At 39.1% G+C, this 18027-nt stretch overlaps 1 long non-coding RNA gene across 1 annotated transcript; it reads left to right on the top strand.

The window, feature by feature from the left end:
• The first annotated feature begins 3618 nt into the window (after positions 1 to 3618).
• LOC120495274 (uncharacterized) lies at positions 3619 to 5170 on the top strand. Its single transcript, XR_005626022.2, has 2 exons — positions 3619 to 4643; positions 5115 to 5170. It is a non-coding gene; the product is annotated as an uncharacterized LOC120495274 (long non-coding RNA).
• The last annotated feature ends 12857 nt before the right edge of the window (positions 5171 to 18027 follow it).

An 18027-nucleotide genomic window follows, 5' to 3' on the forward strand; every position in this document is an offset into this window, starting at 1 on the left:
TATGTCAACAAGCGGTACTGTACTGCGGTGACTATTCGGGAGAACATTTGTACACCCGATGTTGAGTTGTTATCAGTATCCCTTCGTCCATTTTATTTGCCACGGGAATTTCCACAAATTTTTATAACTATTGTGTACATTCACCCAAAAGCAAACAACGTCATTGCATCGAACATTGTATCTGATGTTGTTCAAGAACTTCAAAATATTTCACCAGAGGCGCCGAATTTCATTTTGGGAGATTTTAATCATGTGTCACTTAAAAAGACTCTGCCGAATTTTTACCAATACATTACATGCCAGACAAGACAATATAAGACACTTGATCTCTGTTATGGGAACATAAAGGGGGCATATAGGTCTGTACCATTGTCGGCACTTGGATCTGCCGATCATAACTGTGTGCAGCTCCTTCCTATTTATAGACCCTTATTTAAGAGAGAAAAACCTCAGATAAGAGAAGTCAAAATGTGGTCAGAAGACTCAATCGCCCGTTTGCAAGGGTGCTTTGACTGTACGGACTGGGAGGTCTTCAAAGACTCTTGTGAACATATTGATGACTTGACAGATGTTGTAAGCTCATACATAACTTTTTGCGAGGATATGATTGTGCCTACACGTAAATTTAAGGTTTTCCCAAATACCAGACCATGGATGTCAAAATCAGTTAAAACAAGTTTGCTAAATAAGAAGCTAGCCTACAAACAAGGGGATAACCTAGAAAGGATAACAGCAAGGAAAGAAGTCAGAATGGAGATCTTCAAAGCCAAACAAGTATATAAAGTTAGGTTAGAAAAAAAACTTGGCAGAGAATTACTTAGGCTCTGCTTGGTCTGGTATGAAGAAAATTGCAGGAATACAGGACAATGTAAATAAGAACACTGTGTGTATTGGTGGTTTTAGATCAAATGATGACCTTTCAAATGCTCTTAATATGTTTTACGCAAGATTTGAAAGTTTTGATTTTAAAAATGAAGTAGAAGAAATTCGATGGCTGTGTAAGGATGATTCCCACATAGTCTTAGAACAGGCTGTAGTAGAGAAAATGTTTCTCTCCACTAGGGTGAATAAGAGTCCTGGTCCAGACTATATATGTGGGAGCATATTAAAGCACTGTGCAAGGCAACTAACTTCTATATTTTGTGATATTTTTAATCGGTCATTACGTGAACAAAAGGTACCTAGTCTGTGGAAAAAGTCTTTTATTATTCCAGTTCCTAAATGCAATAAGCCTAAGGTGTTAAATGATCTGAGACCAGTAGCCCTCACCTCATTGGTAATGAAATCATTTGAGAAACTGGTGAAGTCTGAGTTATTAAGTAAGACTGGACAAGCCCTCGATCCCATGCAATTTGCATATAGAGCGAACAGAAGTGTTGAGGATGCTTCACTTATGCTGTTAAATTTATTGACTAAGCATCTAGAGGGGAAAAATACCCATGCAAGACTGTTGTTCATAGACTTCTCTTCCGCTTTTAACACTATACAACCCCACATCCTAGCCAGAAGATTGTTAGAGTATTATAAGTTGAACCACAATTTAGTGGGATGGCTACTGGATTTTTTAACAAATAGAATGCAGAGGGTCAAAGTGAATGGCAGTTTTTCTGATGTACTATTTTTATCTACAGGAGCACCACAAGGTTGTGTTCTTTCGCCCTTACTATACATTTTGTATACTAATATGTGTCAAAGTGGATATGAAGATAGGATATTAGTTAAGTTTGCCGATGATACAGTGATAGTTAGTCTGCTACAAGGGGACGAGTCGGGTCATGGTCCAGTTGTGGAGGATTTTGTGACCTGGTGCGATGATTCCCATTTAAAGTTAAACACTACCAAAACGAAAGACATGATAATTGATTTTAGAACGCGCACCGTTGATCACGTTACTACGATTATTAAAGGACAGACTGTGGAACAGGTGGAGAGTTTTAAATATCTGGGTACAATTATAGATTCAAAACTTTCATTTGAATCTAACTGTGACATGGTCTGTAAAAAGGGTCATCAACGTTTGAGATGCCTTAGGAAACTTGCAAAATTTCACATCGACAGACGTATGCTGAGTTTGTTTTATTTCGCTTTTATTGAATCTCTTATGTCTTTTTCCATAGTGGTGTGGTATGGAAGTCTGTCAGTGAAGAACAGAAACTCCCTAAACCAAATTGTAAGATGGGCGAGTAAAATAATTGGAGTAAATCAAAGGAACCTAGGAAATGTATACACAGATCAGCTGTATCGGAAAGCAAGTGCTGTCTTGAGTGATCAGTCGCATCCCCTAAGGAATGATTTTAAGTTACTTCCGTCTGGTCGCCGTTTTGCGGCTTTGAGATGGAAAACAAGACGATATAAGAATACTTTTGTTCCAGCCGCAATTGAATTACTAAATGATAAGAGAGTAGTTTTTAGCACTTGACAGTTAATACGGATAACGTATGTGTCAAGGCGCAGTTTGTCATGAAGTCTAGTTGTCCATTTGTTCATTTGTAGGCTACGTGAAATATTTGTATTGTATGTTTTATGTGGATGACCGAATACTTTTTTATCTGTAATACAATTTTACCTGCGGGTACGAAATAAAAACTACCTACACACGTGCCTCAAGAATCAATCAACTAGACTAACCTTAACCTTGCCTGAAATGTATGCGAGAGTGCGGCTGCAGTGAGGAGTGAAAAAAGCACAGGCATGCCGGACAGATCTTGGTTCTCGCAGTGGATCAGACACCTGGGAGATCAAAGACTGACTTTGTTTAATGTGTTCATAGAACTCAGAAACATGTCAACTGTAACAATAGTAACCAGTGGGATAACATTGTATCTAAATGCCAAAACACAATACCTAACTTTCTACCTAATTTTACATACAGACATACACAGAAACACACAACACACCCCACACACAAGTTTGTAGTCTCTGTCATTTCAGTGAAATGTGACTTCCTGCTTATCATGACGCAAAATGACGATTTTTACGTCACAATAAGCAGGAAGTAAAACACTTAAATCCTTATTTTTCCCATCTCAGGAGAAAATAGGTGAATAAACCATGACCATTCAAAAATATGACTGGGTTTCTAAAGATACAAAGCTTAATGCAAATGGGTGAAGTGTCCCTTTAAATGATATAATTAGAATATAATGATAATAACTGTTTTACAGAAAACTGCACCAAAGGAGCTTACATTCCTACACCTTGCTGGAGCATGCTTAACTGTGTCTGCCACAATGTCCTCCACTGTTGCTTGCAGGATTCTAGGATTGGACATCATCACCTCCTCTGTAATATTAAGTTCCATGATAATGCAGTGGTTTTAGTACTGGTAAACAGTACTGTATCGTTGGCAATACAGGTTTTTTGAGTCCCTAACATATTGCACTTACTTTTTATGATCTTCATAATGTTCAGGTCTTGTAGTGGTCTCTTCCCTTTCTTCCCTTTGTGACTAAACTCCTTAAGCCTTGTTCACACTACATGATTTTAAAACGTCAGGCTGAACTGTGCGGTTCACACTACATGACTTGCTCTCAGTGAAATCAGGAGTGTTCAAGTTGTTTAGCTGTTCACACAACACAACGTGATTGATCCACAACAGGAGGTAACTCACTACTCGGATGATAAGAGCAAATCATTTTTGACTCTAATGAGAGCTGTTTCAGTACTATGGTACGGTCTAAATCATGAAAATAATCAAATAAATAACGCGTTGACAACAACTCTGTCACCCAACGATTCTATCTTGTCTACAAACCACGTTTTGTCATGAAAAACCAGCAATAAAACGAACCAGAAATGACGCGAATCAGCACGTGCGCCTATACCCAGCAAAGAAGAGAACACAACACGTGAATATGGACGTCAGACAGAAACACTGTTGCTGCACACTGTTTGCGCAACGATCTGCTCTGAGAAAAAAATGCAAAAAAATATAAAAACTAAGATTTACCTGGTGTCCTCAACCCATGCGTTGCTTTGGCTGTACTCATGACATCACTGAGATTCTGGGCTCAGGCGACGCGTCTGCGAGCGTTTTCGCTGCGTTGTTGGCTCTTTTATACTAACAGATTGGCAAGCGTTCATCGTCTGCTAATCCCCCTCGATTTGCACGCGATAACACCCTGACCTGTCGGCGAGCTCAACGATTTGCAAATCGGGCATAAATCGGGCTTAAAATCCTTTAGTGTGAACTTGGGTTTACAGACACTGTAGGAGGCCAGTGCACGCATCACCCGTCGGGTGTTTTCCCCAGGGTTTGGACCTCCAACAAGACTTAAATGGTGTATCTACAAGATGGAATACATTTTCAAAATGGCAATAACTTTTGTTATTTAACTTAATTCTAACCCTTTTTTTGCATTTCACAGAGAGTTCACTATTAACATACCACTCTATTCCGAAATGTCTCCTCTTCCATTTTTCTCATCGAGAGAGAGGAGTTCCTCCATGGTGCCACACACATCAAGACTCATCTCCTCCACTTGCTGACTAGTCCCATCACCCAGGGCACGAGCATAGAGTTCATACAGGGCTGCTGTTGAGCTCCTCATCACCTTCATCTCACTCTCCATGCTGATGATTCTCTGAGTGAGTAGGCTCAGGAGGTGATCTGGGAGAATCGATATTGATTCATTCAAATAAAGGTAAAAACCAAGTTTCAAATTATGTTTCGCATTTACCATTCTTGTTCTGGATGTCTCTAGGAGGCGCTGGTCTTAATGATGCATCAAGAATGTGATGCTCATCAGGTCTTGATGGCGTTAGTGTGGTTTGTTTGGTTGCTTTAAATGCTGGGGGAAATGGCAGCTGAGGTGCCACTGTAAATTAGACGTTAATTACTAAAAATAGGAACAAAAGAAAAACTATGAAATGTACTGGTTTTGGTATCCATCAACCAATGATATTTTGGTATTCTGGAAACCCCCAAACACTTTTTTAATATGAAAATGTACACAAGTGGTAAAGTAAAAGAATTAAAACTAAGAAAGGCGTACCAGTTGTTGTACAGTTCACCTGGCGTTTCTTTTTGGGGTGAGGTACTGCAGAAGTATCTTTAAAAAGAATTTTTAGAATTACTTTAATTGTTTATTATATAACTTATTTCACATGCTCAGGTTCATACCTTCATCATAGCTGCTGAGACACACTGGTCGTTTTTTCCTCTTGGGAACGTCATCAGAGCTCTCCACAAGACTGCACAGCTGCTCTTTTTGACCACTTTTTAGCAGTTGTAACGAATTGAGGCGAATCAAACACAACTTCATCAAATTCATCTCTCATGGGATTAATTCAAATGTGATCCAGCTCTCCAGAGCCTGGTGCTCACATTCCATTGACTGGATGGCTCCAAAAGGTCTGCTTTGGGGGACAATAAACCCCCCCTCAGAAGACTTTTTGTGGCCCTGCAGATAACAACAGAACGCCACAGGAAGGGGGCCACCCTTTGATCCTGGACAGAGATGTCACACAGATCTTTTCTTTTTCAAACACAGTGACCTCACTGTTGAGATCTGAGATCTCACACATCAAATTAAAACTCACACAGAACAATTCTTGGACTTATAACCAAACATCATAATTCTTATTTCTTTCTGCAGTTCATGTGTTGTGGTTGTTATGCTTAGATCACATATTAATCATGCAATTGTTGTTAACTATTAACTCTTGTAATTGTTATACAACTCTTAGAAGTGTGAATGCCTCGTGTTTACAATCAAAAGAAGCGTACGCTCTTAATTGAAAAGACGGCTTGATTGAAATCTGTGTAAAATGTTTTGTATTCTTATAAATCTATAATGTTTAAAATGTGGTCTCTTGTAAAGCGAGAAGCTCACAGATCACAAGATAGTGATAAGCAAGAAATAGATCCACCTCCCAAAATTATGCCATTTTCCCATTGGTCAGAATTTTTCCAGGAGGTTGGACTAACTTTTAAGTTAAAGACCCGAACAAAGGAGCAAGACATCATGTTCAGTTTGTTAAGTTCGTTCGTGTTCAGCCCAGTCTTTTAACTGTTAATTTCGTGCCTCTATCTAAAACAGCAAGAGAGTGTTCCTGTTCGCGCGCTTTTCTAAACCTCTTGGGCGCGTTCGTCTAGAAACTCATCAAGAAACCACGACGACACCGGCCAGACCAAATTAGACCAGCAGACAAAATAACCTATCAAGATCGGGGTTAAAACATCTCATTCAAGCCATCTAACTCGTCTTATTTTCATTTCTTTCCCTTATTTTCTTTTTCGTAAAAGTCTCGGTTCAAAGTTAAGTTGCTGCAAAGTTACGTTTACATGTCTCTCCGCCAACGCGCTTTCAACTCCCAAAGACTCTCATTCGCCTGCTAATCACACGTGACCGGCAGCGAATTTTCCTTCTTCTTCTTCTTCTTCTTCTTCTTCTTCTCTGGGTTTTATGGCGGATCGCAACCAACTTGTACAGGTGCATACCGCCACCTACTGTGCCGGAGTGTGCAATATCAGGGTTTTAATACAGGTTACAGGTTATAAGTAAAAAAAAACAAACAAAAAACAAAAAAAAAACAGCAACTATATTTTATGATCTAATCCTGTATCTTTGAGAAAATTAAAGAGAGCTTTGCAGCACTCCCTTGTTTCCTCACTCATCCCTAAAATCCCTGCTAAATTCCATCCCCGGCCTAATTCATACTGTATATCTTGTCTTGTAAGATGTTTCTCTCAGAATTATATTTACTACACTTCATGATGACATGCTCAACATTTTCAGGAACATCACAAGCCTCACATTTATCAAACATTTTGACATTATATAAAGCATTGATTTTAACCCAGTATGTCCAAGCCTTAATCTTGAAAACACCACTTCATCTCTTCTACATTTCCCTTTGAAGCTCTTCACCTTAATTGATTTCTGTATACTGTAATAGTGTCTCCCTTTATTGTCTGTGTCCCACTTCTTCTGCCATACGTCACTCACTGCTTTCCTAATTAATGATTTGGCCTCTCCTTTTCCAAAGGGAACTGTCATTATTTCATCATCTTTTAATTTCAACGCTGACTTCGCAATCTCATCTGCTTTCTCATTCCCATCAACACCAACATGAGCAGGTACCCAAACAAATTGCACATCCACTCCAGTTCTTTGAATTCTCTGCATTATTGTGCATATTTCAATCAATAGATCATCTCTTGCTGTCTTTTTGGAATTCAAACTATACAGGGCTGCAGCGGAGTCTGAGCAAATGACTACTCTCTCAGGCCGCACCTCTTCTATCCATTGTAACCCCAAAATAATAGCAACCATTTCTGCTGTATGTACAGATAATTTATCATTAATTCTTTTACATATACTTATATTAAACTCAGGTATGTATGCTCCTGATCCTACATGATCAGTCCCTGGATCTTTTGATCCGTCAATAAATAATAGTATATAGTTATAATACTTTCTCTTTATATAGTCTTGAACCAGATATCCAATATTATCTATATTACTTTTACTCCATTCTTTCTTCTTCTCTATAAGTATTAAGTCCACGTTGGCCCTGGGTACCGGTAAAATCCACGGAGGAGCATTTCACCATACAGTAGTTGGTCCATATTCTGTGTTATTTAATCCTTATTCTTCTGCTACTGTATTAGTATTCCAGCCAAATCCTTTACCTTTCCGTTGTTGTGTATATTCCCAACAATCACACCGAACCTTTGTTGCAGGTTGTTCCTCTCCAGATCCTTTTAACTTGACCCAATATGCTAAAGATAGCTTAGTACGTCTTAAATACAGTGGCAATTCATCAGCTTCTACCAGCAGTGCATTACTAGGGGTTGTTTTCACTGCACCTAAACTGATTCTTAGTGCTCTGAGCTGTATTCTGTCTAGTTTTTCTAAGTTACTCTTGGCTGCTGCTCCATATACCATACAGCCATAGTCAATACATGATTGTATTAAGGCTCTATAAATATCTAGTAATGATTGTTTGTCTGCTCCCCATTGATAACCAGAAACTGACCTCATGAGATTCAATACCTTTTTACATTTTGTTTTAACCTGTTTCACATGATTTCTCCATACACATTTCTAATCAAACCACAAACCTAGATACTTGAACTCTTTCACTCTTTCCATATTTTGTCCATATAATGTAAGCTGTGTGTTATTAATATTTCTCTTCCTGGTAAAGATCATGTAACATGACTTTGCGACAGACATCTTAAATCCCCACTCATATGACCATCTTTCAACTTTTAATATAGCACTCTGTATACTGTTAGTCACATAAGTACCCACAGTGTTTGAATTACAGAGTGAGCAGAACGGGGTAGGCAAGCGCTTCATTTTGTGCAAGATATTTGGAGTAGCGTAAGCCCTATGAAGCAGTTTATAATGTATTAACTGATGGGCAAGATTTTTTGACATTGTTGGAGTTGTGTCCCATATCCAGTCCCAATTTGGTTTGCAAGGCGCTAATTCCTTTTCCCATATCGTGGTGATGGGGAGCTTTCCGCAGCTGTGCTTGAGCAGTCTGTTGTAAATGAATGACACTGCTCCTCGTGTCTGTGAAAAGTTCACACAGTCCATCAGAGGGTGAGAGTCCAAGTTACAGTTCCATGGTACTCCATAAGCGCGCATTGCGCTTCTCAGCCTTAAATAGAGAAAGTAGGAATGTCCAGGCAGATTATAACACTCTGTCAGATCTTGAAAAGACCTTAATCCCTGATTATTGAATATGTCACCAAAAGGATGTACACCTCGATCCGACCATGGCTTAAAAACAAAAGGTCTGTTGTCGGATTGCAAATTATGATTATACCAGATCTGCGATTCAGATGAGAACTTAGATGAACTTCCCATGAATTTGCATACCTCATGCCAAATTTTAAGAGAATTATACACAATTGTATTCCCAAACTTTAGGTCTTTCTTTGATAAACCCGTGAATAAAATATCCTGGAGCCGATGTGGGAGCACAGCTGATGCTTCCACTTCCCGCCAGGCGATCTGCGAGTCAACCTGTAACCAAATCTTGAGCGAGCGGAGCTGACATGCCCAAAAGTACAATTTTAAGTTCGGAAGTGACAAGCCTCCTTTATCAGATCTTCTCTGCAATGTTGAGAGTTTAATTCTTGGTCGTTTGTTATTCCAAATGAATTTGGTAATCAAGGAATTCATCTCTTTAAAAAAGGTTATACGGGGAGATAAAGGAATCATGGAGAACAGAAATAAAAGTCGAGGGAGGATATTCATTTTCATGATTGCAATTCTGCCTTGCAGTGAGACTAAAATAACGTCCCATCTCTGTAAATCTCGTCTGATAGCAGTAAATAAAGAACTATAATTTTCTTTAGAGATAGTTTGAAGTGATGGAAAGATCTGAATTCCCAGATATTTAAATGTATTACTAATTGGGATCGAAGAAGACGCTAATGCAGTATTTGTTGACGAAGACAGGGGCATTAATACAGATTTTCCCCAATTAATTTTGTAACCACTTAAGATGCTGAAGTCATTAAATATTTTAAGACACTGAGGTAGAGAAGAGGAAACATTAGACATGTAGAGAAGAATATCATCCGCGAAAAGAGAGATAAAATGTTTGGAGTCGCCAACAATAATCGGGGAAATAATATGGTCCTGCCTAATTGCCTGCGCTAAGGGCTCTAATGAAATTGCAAATAATAGGGGCAATAAAGGGCAACCCTGTCTAGTGCCTCTATTCAACGGGAATGCTTCCGAACAGCACAAACCCGTTGAAACCCGTGCAGAAGAGTTACCATAGAGAGTCTGAACCATATGAATAAAACGAGGGCCAAATCCAAAACGGGTTAAGGCAGACCATAAATATGTCCACTCGACCCGGTCAAAGGCTTTCTCTGCGTCTAGTGAGAGGATAGCGCGTTGCTCATTAACCGGGTTGGGTGAGTCAATGATGTCCAAAAGGCGTCGCACATTATCTGTAGCAAAACGTTCCTTAAGAAATCCTGTCTGGTCGTGGGCGATTAGGAAGCTGGCGACTGGTCCCAAACGACGGGCTAGAACCTTAGCATATAACTTGACATCCGTACCAATTAGTGAAATCGGCCTGTAACTAGAACAGCATAAGGGTTCTTTCCCTTTTTTCAGTAGAAGAGAAATAAGAGCAGTGTTCTGATCTCGATGGAAACAACCCGTATCAATAGCAAAATTTATGGAGTCAAGGAGGAGCGGTCCAATCAAATCCCATATTGCCAGATACAGCTCTGGGGGTAAACCATCCAGACCAGGGGTCTTTCCCTTATTCATAACTTCTAAAGCCTCCTTCAATTCATTAAGTTCTATTGGAGAATCAAGAAAAGCACATTGCTCGCTTAATTGGGGTAGTTCTAAATTTAACAGAAAATCAATGACAGGTTGTTCATTCACTCCCACCTCAGATTTGTATAGATGCTCATAAAATTCCTTGAATGTCCTATTTACATCACCCGGAGCTGTGTGAAGAACATCTGCATTGTCCCTAATGGCAGTTATTGAGGCCAAGGCCTCATTGCATTTCAACCTTAACGCCATTAGTTTGCCTGGTCGTTCTCCATTAAAATAGTAATTTTGTTTGGTACGGTGGATCAAAAATTCTACCCTTTTTAGTAAGATTGCCTTGTAGTCAATTTTTAAATTCGCTAGGATTCTGCTTTTCTGTTCCGTGAATGTTTTTTTAAGATCCTTCTCTACACATTTAATCTGATCCTCCAGACGGGTTAATTGTTTAACTCTGGATTTATTTACATAGGGGGCAAAAGAAATACAATTTCCTCTCAAAAAACACTTGGTTTTTTCCCATAGCATCTGTGGATTAGTAGCTGAGCTCGAATTTTCTTTGAGAAACAGAGATAATTTAGAACGTAACTGTTTTACAAAATCTTCATTTTGCAAAAGAGTTGTATTCATACGCCACCTTTTGGAGCTTAGGGGAATTATCGGAGGAGATAGATTACAAATCACAGCGGAGTGATCTGAAATCAGTATGGGTAAAATATCAATATGGTTTACACCTTGAGTAAGAGATTTAGAAATCAGAATGTAATCTAGCCTCGAAAATGATTTATGGCGTGCAGAATAAAAAGTATAATCTCTACCGCTCTCATTCTTCACTCTCCAGATATCACATATCAGCAATGAGATCGTTTAACGACTGCGAAGCCTGATCACCATTAACAGAGACAAGGGATCTATCGATTAATGGATTACAAACTGCATTAGCATCTATTCCTACGACCAGTTTGTAGTCAGCAAAATTAAGGAGGGATTTGGTAAGAGATGGAAAAAAATCTGCATCATAGTTATTAGGGGAGTATACTGAGAAGAGAACCATTTTCAAATTATTCCATGAACCTGACACATATGTAAACCGCCCATTTTCATCTTCACCCGATTTCTCTATTAGAAACGGGAATTTTCTGTTCTGAAGAATAATAACTCCTCTTGATGCACTATTATATGAAAAAGCTATCACTTTAAAATGTCTATTCTGAAAGCGAGTAACATCAGGAGCTTTGAGGTGGGATTCTTGTATTAGGACCATGTCAGCTCGTTTGCGATGGAGATAATCTAGGCATTTGGATCTTTTCACGGGAGAATTTAGACCATTGACATTCCACGATATCACATTAAAGTCCCTCATTCTGTCACAATATAATTATACATGAGGTAGCTATAGAAAGCTATAGGCAGAGGTAGCTATAGAAACCGAACGCATCAATAATAATTCAACGCATTCTCATCCCAAAGCGCCATATACAACGCTTTTGCAAAAGCGTAAATATCCAACGCACATGGCACCCTTTAACGTCTAATGAGACGCTTCGGTTATGGTTAAGTTTAGGTATGGTGTAGGGTAAGGGTTAGACCACTAGGGGGCGCCTTCTGCCCAAATATATCTGCGTCTCATTTTACGTTAAAGGGTGCCATGTGCGTTGGATATTTACGCTTTTGCAAAAAGCTAATTTCACCCCAAAACAACACAAAAAGTACAACAAAAACGGCAAACCCTGGTAGTTCTAACATTACAACGTAAATGGTTAAATACAATAGAAAAACAAAAATCAAATTACTATCGGCAGGTTGCAGAGAGGAAGAACTCCCTCTCTTATCTGCCTGGAAAGCAAATTTAGTCGAGGGCATGCACTCGGACTATAAGTGGCAACAGTTACTCAAGCATCAGCAACTCTCACCTGAGTGTCCATCACAGCGAAAATTAAACCTATATCCCTACTCAAAGTGCCATAATACAAAACAAAGAAGGCCGAATTTACTCATCAGGCATCCCTGTAGGCACGGTGATGTCCATTTCCATAGTGGCACTCAGAGACGCGATAAAACGGTCCAGGTCTCCGGGGGTTTTGAAGAACAATTGCTCCTGACCGTTACGTACTTTGACCGAAGCAGGGTAAAGCAGAAATGACTCGATGCCTAGTTGCTGTGCGTTTCCTCCCTTCGGCCATAGCTTTCCTTTTTTTGGACGTTCCCTGGCTGAAGTCAGGATAGAACCTTAAATTACCCCCTTCATAACTCAGAGACGGTGCACTTCTGGCTCCCTGTAGGATCGCCTGTCGGTCATTGTAACGAAGGAGTTTGAAAATCAAAGTGCGCGCTCTATTCCTGGAGGGATCGTCGTTCGCGTAGAGGCGGTGCGCCCGTTCAATCTCGATCGTCTTCCCTTGTAGAGCTGGAATCCACTTGGGAATATGGGTCTGCAAGAACTGAATTGCATCCCCTCCTTCAGCTCCTTCCCGCAGGCCCACCAACCTTAGGTTATTTTGTCTGGATTTATCTTCATAAAGATATAGTTTCTCCTGGAGCCCCTCTAGGCAAGTCTTGCAAGCAATCGAGTCCCTTTTAACATCCCGCACAGTAGCCTGGATGTTGTCACATCTTTTGCCGAACGATTTGACATCCTTTTCCAGCGATTCCAATCGTGCCGTAATCGTCGATATTTCCTCGCGAACAATCGTCGACATACTTAGTTTTATGGCGCTCACAGTTGCTTATCCAGCATTTCGGCAATGGCGTTGTGAAGGTGCTCGTCGTCTTTATACCTTTTCTTTGCCGGGGAGTGGATTAAATCTCGTTTGGATGCCATCTAGAGTGCCACTAAAACAAGGAATTTACATAAAATTCGGCCAAAAACTTAGTAGGGATAGATAAATCCGAAAAAAAGACAACTGAGGGAGAGCGTCAATATTAAGCAGCCATCACCGTCCGCTGCGCATGGGCATCCGCCAGTTGCTATTGTTGCCAGTCAGATGCTATTGTGTTAAACAAACGTGTATAAAGTTAAAAAATTTAGCAAATTATCATTCAGAAACGTTTAGTAAGAGCCGTGTGTGGTGAGGTTCTGCTTTACTCTCTTCAACGCGGCTTTCTCGGTCTGATTCTGCCTCAAACTGATACTGCAGTTCGACACTATTATTTACATCTGGACCGCGCAGGCACGTTTCGCCCTGTAATGGGCGTTAACCTTCCGGACAATGTGAGCGACAGTTTAGCCAATCACCACACACCGGCCCAAACTAACCAATCTGAGCCCACTGCCTGTTTCTGAGGGAGTGGTTTCATAGACTCAGGAAGTAAAAAGAAAAAAGAAAAACCACGAATACATGTTATATTGCACCCCATAAACAGAATCATGCAAATAAAAAAAGCAGTAACCCCCCACATGCGTCCATCCTGACAAGAGTAGTGGTCACAATCTCAACCTAGCTAATGTATTTGGGGGGATATATAAACTTCATAAACTGGTTTCCAAAAAGAACCCATTTGAGGCACATGCTTCTGAAATGTTATGACTATGTTAAGAGTAAAACCCCCACAATTGTTAATTTTTAGGGCCCGAGCACTAACAGTGCGAGGACCCTATTGAAACTGTTAGGATTATATTTTTTCTTTTTTCTGCAAAGTAAGCGCCGTTTTTGGGGCCGCAACATGCTCAAAAACTCACCAAATTTGGCACGCATGTCAGGACTGGTGAAAAATTTCGTATTTTGTGGGTTTCGCGGATGGGCAGGGCAAAATGGCTCCCTAGCCCCACCTAGAAAATTGCAAAAAATTAGCCCCTCGTCCACGTTCAACCTACAAGCACGAAATTTAGTGGGAACGTGTATCATATCAAGACGCACAAAAAAGCCTCAAAAACCCATACCCTAAACTCAACAGGAAGTCGGCCATTTTGAATTTGGCGCCCATTTTGGGACGATTTACACACTCCGTACTTTAACGAACTCCTCCTAGGGATTTAGTCGGATCGACTTCAAATTTCTGCTGTGCCTTCTAAAGGCATTGATGATGTAAAGTTGTGCTATCTGCGCGTTTTCGTCGATGGGCGTGTCCTAGGCATTGATGATTCGCCATGAAACAGGAAGTTGTAGTAACTTGGCTGTAAATGAACAGATCTGCACGAAATTTTACACATTTGACGAGAGTCCCGCCCTGAACACATGTAGATGCCGAAATTAGTCCCCAGTCATAGCGCCACCTGCTGGCAACAGGAAGTTACCTTTAACGAAGCAGCCCCCGCCGCACATGTGACCTACATATGCGGAATATGCAACGTGGCTGCCTCACACCCCGACGTGCTACAGGTGTGAGGGCCCGCCCATCGCTGCTTGCAGCTTTAATTTAGACATGTTACTTTTGTGATTAGTAATTAATTGGTTATTATTTCTTAGTTCACAAGTAGTTCTCAATGAGGATATATTTCTTTAGTAATAATCAAATACCTACCAAGGAACTACCTTTGTACTAAATTACTTATTACTTAATGCTTAGTTAATATTGCTTCCATATTAGTTAATAGTATTAAGTTCGGTGTTAATGCAGTACTACCTATTACTTCCTGCATAGCTACTTGTTAACTACGGACCATTATTTTAAAGTGTTACCCTTTTACTTTGAGTAAAGATCTCTATAAGTACTTACTTTTTCTTGAGTACAGTTTTTGGACACCTCTGATTACTTTAGAATTTCCTCAGAATTATATCAACTTCACCAGCAGTTTCAAATACATTTGAAACATACACATTTGTTTCAGTTACTTTAGAAACAACCAATCTAGTGTAATTCTATCACCACACTACTTCGGGTTGATTCACTTACTTTAGAATCTTAACAGAAGTATAAGCGACAAACATCAAGTTTCAGGTACTTTAGAAACTTTACACTTAAGCCCTTTGTTTCAGTTACTTTAGAAACAACAATTCCAATACAACTCTGCCGCTACACTGCTTTGGGCTGATTCATTTCCTTTATAATCTTAAACAAAATCGGACAAAATAGGCTTAATAACTTCTCCTGCTAATACTGAATAAATCAAATTCTCTTCTGTCCTTAAAATGTTCTTTTTGTAGATTTTTTTTTAAACGAGGGGTTTTTGTTGGAAACTCCTTGAAGGGTGGCTCGCCAATGTAAGGAAAAATGAAGTGGACGTCGAAGATTTAAAAAAAAATTACGTTTATTACAGCATAGCAGTGGCAAGGCACACGAAGCACCTTGGGTTCACCGGCGTCAGAATGAACCCAGAGCATTCAAATCTTAAACCTTTTATCCTGTTACTGTCCTCTTAATGTAAATGAAGTTGCTCTTGTCGTAACAGCTGTGTTCTGTATGTAAATTAAGGATAACAACAAAAAGTGGTCCCTCTGTGCCCACATCTTTGGTGTTCTTTTAAATAAGAATTGCCAAATGTTTAATGTGATAGCATCTATTTAAAGCCCCCCAATCAAGATGGTTCTCGAATACCTGCTGTCGCTTCCACGCTATAGGTGTTAAGATAACTGTGACTCTGTGACACCTCTTACATATTACTGAGATTGTAAGGAATTGATTCTATGATAAATAAGCTCTTTTAAGTGAAGGAACATTTCAATATATATATATATATATATATATATATTGGGGTGGAAGTTTGGTCGGAGCAGACTATAATTTCTTTAAAGGAAGAATGCAGAGTTGCATCCCAAGAACACCATACCTACTGTGAAGCGTGGGGGAGGAAACATCATGCTTTGGGGCTGTTTTTTTCTGCAAAGGGGACAGGAAAACTGATCCGTGTTGAGGGAAGAATGAACAGGGCCATGTATCGTGAGATTTTAAGCCTTCCATCAGTGAGAGCCTTGAAGATGAAACATGGCTGGATCTTCCAACATGACAATGATCCCAAACACACCGCCCGCGGGCAACGAAGCAGTGGCTCCGTAAAAAGCATTTCAAGGTCCTGGAGTGGCCTAGCCAGTCTCCAGACCTCAATCCCATAGAAATCCCATTGTGGAGAAAGTTGAAAATCCTTGTTGCTCAGCAGTTGCACATCACTGCTCTAGAGGAGATCTGCATGGAGGGAAAAAAACATGGTGAAGACTTACAGGAAACGTTTGACCTCATTGCCAAGAAAGGTTATGTTGAGTTGAACTTTTGTTATTGACTAAATAATTCATTTCCACCATAATTTACAAATAAATTCTTTAAAAATCCTGGATGAAAATTATATCCTGGATTGTTATTATTATGTATTTTTTATTTTTTTTCATTTTGTGTCATAGTTAAACCACTTAACTGTCACCGTCCCACAGGTGGGACGTTTGCCACTATATTTTTAAAACAATAATATCTTAGTAAATACCTTAAATAATATTGACAAACTATATATCATTTGAAAGCTTACAATCTCTAGTTTCCATATTTGGTGACTGATTTTCAAAATATATTACAGAGGAGCCATAATTTATCAATATAAAACAAGAATATTTTCATACTCATAAGGCGTGTTCAGACCTTTATTTTAAAATAGCAGTAAACATGAAAAATCATGAAAAAATGGTAGATACCTCAGTTTGTTTTCATGCCAAAAGTTCAAAAGATAGAATCCATTCAATTATTTTGAAAAAAAAAAAGGTCTGAAAAGTTTGAAATATCAAGAAAAAAATAATAAATTCACCATTTGTGACGTGGCAGCTAGCTATGACTTACATGCGTGTTCTTTGTATGTGTTTCTTAGAGGTTCAATTCATATCAAAATCTGCCAAACTTCCCATGCTACTTCTGAATAGGATCTCTACTTCAGAAATTGTATGAAAATTGTGAAAATAATGGTTCATATCACTCAAAACATGAATGGAAATGCAGGCGCCCTTATATGGGCAGTAATGGAGTCTGATTGTGCCCTAGTGAAAAAGTTTGGTACTGCGCTCAAACAAAATCTTACTGAAAGCTCATTTTTTGAGATATCAACCTAAAATTTGAAACACAACTTGTTCAGATTTTTGGCTTTGATCTTTCTGTCATTTTAGAGTAGCCCAGGTTTTGAAAATATATATTTTATGTAAAATATGAATAATTAATATTTTTACGTTGTACATTTCCATAAACTCAAACTTCTATAACTTTTTTTCTGTTTCACTTTCTTAATTTATTTCACTTCTACAAAAATCTGCCAAATGTCTTCTTTAAAACAAGACCAATCATATGTCTATATTCCAAAGCATTCTTGAATTACAACCATTTAAGTTCGAAATGTGCATTTTCATGTCTATTCAAAAAAGGGGGGGTGACAGTTAACAGGTTAAAGTGTACCTACGTTGAAAATTACAGACCTCTCTCATCATTCTAAGTAGGAGAACTTGCACAAGCAGTGGCTGACTAAATACTTTTTGGCCCCACTGTACATATAAGCTTTACAATTATATCAAACAGAAACAAAGGACAAACATTTGTGTAACCAGCAGCAACCGAAGCACATTGCAAAATTATTTATTTACCTCCTACTCTTTTACACACAATCCTTGCTCCCAGCATCTCTCCAATCATTTCCTCCATCTTTTTTTCTTTTTCTCCTTTTCACTGGAAATCAGCACAAAGATTATTTGGATTGCAAGCTTCTTATTTTAATTTAGCTATATCATTTTTAATTCATAACAATTCCAGTCTCAACTCCTTTATCACTTCTAACATGTTTGTTTTCAGAGTTGTCGGCAATACTTTCTATTGTAAAGTCATGCAATGTGCAACCCCCTCTTGCCGATCCATTGTGCAATGT

This window comes from Pimephales promelas, chromosome 6, assembly GCF_988280905.1.
Source record: "Pimephales promelas chromosome 6, fPimPro1.hap1.1, whole genome shotgun sequence".
Lineage (NCBI taxonomy): Eukaryota > Metazoa > Chordata > Actinopteri > Cypriniformes > Leuciscidae > Pimephales > Pimephales promelas.